Raw genomic sequence first — 4,850 nt, forward strand, 5'->3', positions numbered from 1 at the left:
AAATAAATATATATATATATATTTTTTTTTTTTTTTTAAGTTGCAGACTCAGTTCATATGCTATGATAAGACCACCTCCCAGCTGTGGGAACTTGGGCAAATTACTTAACCTCTTTCTATTTAACCTCTCTCTGCAGGTCTCTGTGAAGTGGAAAATAATATTAATATTGTGAAGATATAGATCATTTAGGAGAAGTTTAGCATATATGTGCCATGGAAACTGACTAGCTCAAATGTGAGCTCTGCCATATACTAGTTATATGGCTTTGGGTAAATAAACCTGGTTGGGCCTCATTTTTTTCATCTAAGAAATGGGAATAATAAAAGAACCTACTTCATGGGAATTCCCTGACAGTCCAGTGGTTATGACTCTTTGCTTTCACTGTCAAGGGCCTGGGTTCAGTCCCTCATCAGGAGGGAACTAGGATTCCATAAGCTGTATAACAGAACCAGAAAAAAAAAACAAAAACGTACTTCAAAGGCTGCTGTGAGGAATAAGGAGACAATTCCTATAGAGTACTTAGTACAATAGCTGGCAGACAAATTATCTATCCATAAAAGAACAGGACAAGCCAGGGGCAGTTTTGAGGTTCAGGAAGAAGCTCCATAGTAGAGTTTGGCCTGAAATGGGAATACTCTCTGTCGCTTAGGTGGTGGAAGGATTCTCTCCAGGGAAGGTTGGAGAGGCTGGAAGACAGAGGGCTTCCTTCGCCTCCCTTGTGATACCAACCTGGGGGATACCCTGGAGCCACCTACTCCCAGGCTGGAGCAGCCACCTACGCCCCTCCCTGGCTTCCATCTGGTTAGGAGGCACTGGCAAAAGGCCCACAACCCCTGCATTCAGCCTAGTGAGTGCCCTTTGCGCCTGCTGCCCGAAGGACACCTACATATCTCCCTCCTCCCTATAGAGGGAATGCTGACAAATCCCTCTACATGAATCCCTGCTGCTGTGGATTTGAAAAGTTCCCCATTTTTTCCAGCCAGGACTTATATGTCTTTGGAGAAAAATCCTGAAACTCCAATACTTTGGCCACCTCATGCAAAGAGTTGACTCATTGGAAAAGACTCTGATGCTGGGAGGAATTGGGGGCAGGAGGAGAAGGGGACAACAGAGGATTAGATGGCTGGATGGCATCACCGACTCGATGCACATGAGTTCGGGTAAACTCTAGGAGTTGGTCATGGACAGGGAGGCCTGGCATGCTGCAATTCATGGGGTCTCAAAGAGTCAGACACGACTGAGCAACTGAACTAAACTGAACTGAACTGATGGGGGTATATGGGGCCTCCCTTGTAGCTTAGTCGGTAAAGAGTCTGCCTACAATGCAGGAAACCCTGGTTCGATTCCTGGGTCGGGAAGATCCCCTGGAGAAGGAAATGGCAACGCACTCCAGTATTCTTGCCTGGAGAATCCCATGGACAGAGGAGCCTGGCGGGCTATAGTCTATGGGGTTGCAAAAGTTGGACACGACCGAGCAGCTAAGCACACACACAGTGCTTGGGGGGGATCGGGATATATACATCCCTCCCACCCCAAGTGCACAACTTTTCAAGGATGCATTTTCCAGCAACTTCAAGGTGAGTCTCAGGTCTCTGGATGGCTGAACAGGAGCCAAATGCCAACACTGCCCAATAATCTTTATCTTGTCCTTCACTCTTCAAATATTCTTTGAGCACCATCTGACACAGACTGGGATATGGTGGTGACCAAGACAGTCTCTGCCTTCTAGGTGGGGGGAAAATAGACAATCAATGTACACACATATAAACCAGGTCATTTCAGAGAATGTTAAGGGCTGCTAAGGACTGCTTTAGACATCATAGTTGGAAAAACTTCCTGAGAAGGAGACAGATGAGTTAAGTGACAGGAAGCCAAGAGAAAAGCCTCAAGAAAAGTGGTCCAGACAGAAGAGAAAAACAAATGCAAGACTGAGGCATAAAAGCACAGGTAGAAAGAAAGCCACTGTGGATAGAGGAGAATGAATAGGAGCACATGGTAAAGTGCTACTGGGGAGATGAACAGGAACCTGGGGGCCTTGTAAGCCATAGTAAGAATTCTCTAAGAAGTCACTGGAACAGGCTTCCCAGGAGGCACTAATGGTAAAGAATCCACCTGCCAATGCAGGAGACACAAGAGACACAGGTTAGATCCCTGGTTGGGTTTGATCCCTGGGTTGGAAGATCCCTGGGGGGAGGAAATGGCAACCTACTCCAGTATTCTTGCCCAGAAAATTCCAAGGACAGAGGAGCCTGGCAGGTTACAGTCCATGGGGCCTCAGAGAGTCAGACACAACAGAGCGACTGAGCAGCAGCAGAAGCAGGAAGCCACTGGAGGGGTTTTAGAAGGAGGCTGGATTGCAGGGGATGGAGGGAAAGCAGAAGGAAGGGACCCAGTAGGACCTGTTGCAGTGATCCAGGCAGAGATGACGGTGACACATGGACCAGAATGAGAGCACTGGAGGTGGAGATGAATGGAAAGATTTGGGATATATCTGGAAGACAGAGATCAATCTCTGACCTTGAGTCCTATCCCCTTGGCCTGTTTCCCATCTATACATAAGGTTAATCTGAGAGAAGTCAGCTGCTCTAAGATAACCGAGTATACATAAGGTTAATCTGAGAGAAGTCAGTTGCTCTAAGATAACTGAGTAGGGTTCTGTGTTATTTGTGCATGAGGCATTAAGAATAGAGACCTGGAGATGGCACTAAGCTGGGTTTGAACCCTGGCTCTGACACTGACTGGCTATATGGTGGTGAGCAAGCTCTTTAGCCTCTCTGTGCCTCAGTTTGCTTATATGTAAAGTGGGGATACACAAAATAGTACTTGCTTCACAGGATTACAGTGAATAAACATATTCAGTGACAATGAATATACAGGGCTCAGAGCAGGGCCTAGTGCTCAAGCTCAGCCATTATCACTGTTACCATCAGGAGGGACTTCTCAGCACTTATTTGTGTCTTCTGGTGTCTGGGCTTCAGCATGGGAAAGGAAATGAGCAACTACCAGCTGAGTGATGATGCCCTGATAGAGTATGGTTACTACCCTGGGCTCATTGGCAATGAGTAAGTCCTGTTTCCTTCCTTGGCATGCCTACTTTTGAGGCAGCTGGCTCTCTGCCATCCATAGTTCAGAGGCAGGTGATGCCACCAGGCAGGCCAGTTCACATTGATCAGAGGTAATTAACACGGCAGGCAATGGGGTAACTGCCATGGGAGTGGAGGTGAGCCCAGGTGGCCACACCCTCACTGCCTGATTCCAGGTCTCAGCCCACAGCCTCAGGCCTTCCCCCAACACCTACTACAGCTCTGCAGGTACACCACAGAGGACAACTGCTTCAGCGCCGTGAGTCCCCCTCTCCTCCATGAGGGCTGGAAACAGGACACCTCCTTCCTCCTCAGCTGGTGGGAGAGTAAAGGAAAAGAGGAGCTCAGAACCCCAGTGTGCAGAGCTGTCCTGACACACACAGTGCATGCTCCCAAGTCAGTTTACAACCCTGTGAGGCAGGCAGATTGGTGGGACTCACGTGGTGATTTAAAAATTCTTATTTCTGGGGACTTTCTGATGTTCTGGTGGTTAAGAATCCACCTTGCAATGCAGGGAACTCGGGTTTACTCCCTGGTTGGGGAACTAAGAGTCCACATGCCAAGGAGCAACTACTAAAGCCCGTGGGCTGCACCTACAGAGAGTTTGTGCTCAGCAGAGTATCCCAAGTGCTGCAACTAAGACCCGGCATAGTCAAATAAATAAATATGTAAATTCTTAAAGTCTTATTTCTGGAGGGTGGGGAAATTTCTGAAAATGGTCAAAAGGTTCAAACTTCCAGTTATAAGATAAATAAGTTCTGGGGATGTAATTCAGCATGAAGACACTAGTGAATAATACTGTTACTGTATATTTGAAAGTTGCTAGGAGAGTAGATCTTAAAAACTCTCATCACAAGAAAAAAAAATGTAACTATAAGAGGCGATGGACAGTAACTAAACTTATTGTGGTAGTCACAATAAGTGATGCCTTTGAACTGTGGTGCTGGAGAGGACTCTTGAGAGTCCCTTGTACAGCAAGGAGATCAAACCAGTCAATCCTAAAGGAAATCAACCCTGAATATTCACTGGAAGGACTGAAGCTGAAGCTGAAGCTGAAGCTCCAATACTTTGGCCACCTGATGTGAAGAGCTAACTCATTGGAAAAGGCCCTGATGCTGGGGAAGATTGAAGGCAGGAGAAGGGGAAAATAGAGGATGAGATGGTTGGATGGCATCACTGACTCAACTGGACGTGAGTTTGAACAAACTTAGGCTTCCCTGGTGGCTCAGACGGTAAAGCATCTGCCCGCAATGCGGGAGACCTGGGTTTGATTCCTGGGTCGGGAAGATCCCCTGGAGAAGGAAATGGCAATCCACTCCAGCACTCTTGCCTGGAAAATCCCATGGGTGTAAGAGCCTGATAGGCTACAGTCCATGGGATCGCAAAGAGTCGGACACGACTGAGCAACTTCACTTTTCACTTTTCCTTGAACAAACTTCCAGGAGATGGTGAAGAACAGGAAGCCTGGCATGCTGCAGTCCATGGGGTCGAAAAGAGTCAGACACGACTGAGAGACTGAACAGCAACAATGTGGTAGTCATTTTGCAATATATACGTATGTCCAATCATTATGGTGTATACCTTAAACTAATACAATGTTATATGTCAATTGTATCTCAATAAACCAGAAAAAAATTTAAATATGTAAAAATAAAATCTAAAAACATCCTGTCTCTTTTTGCTTTTCAATTGTAAATACAATATACTGTCCTCATTAAAAATTCAGGCAATATTTCCTCCCCATCTTGCAGAAAAACAAACAAGGC

This window comes from Bison bison, unplaced genomic scaffold (genome assembly GCF_000754665.1).
Source record: "Bison bison bison isolate TAMUID 2011002044 unplaced genomic scaffold, Bison_UMD1.0 scf7180017864473, whole genome shotgun sequence".
Taxonomy (NCBI): Eukaryota; Metazoa; Chordata; class Mammalia; order Artiodactyla; family Bovidae; genus Bison; species Bison bison.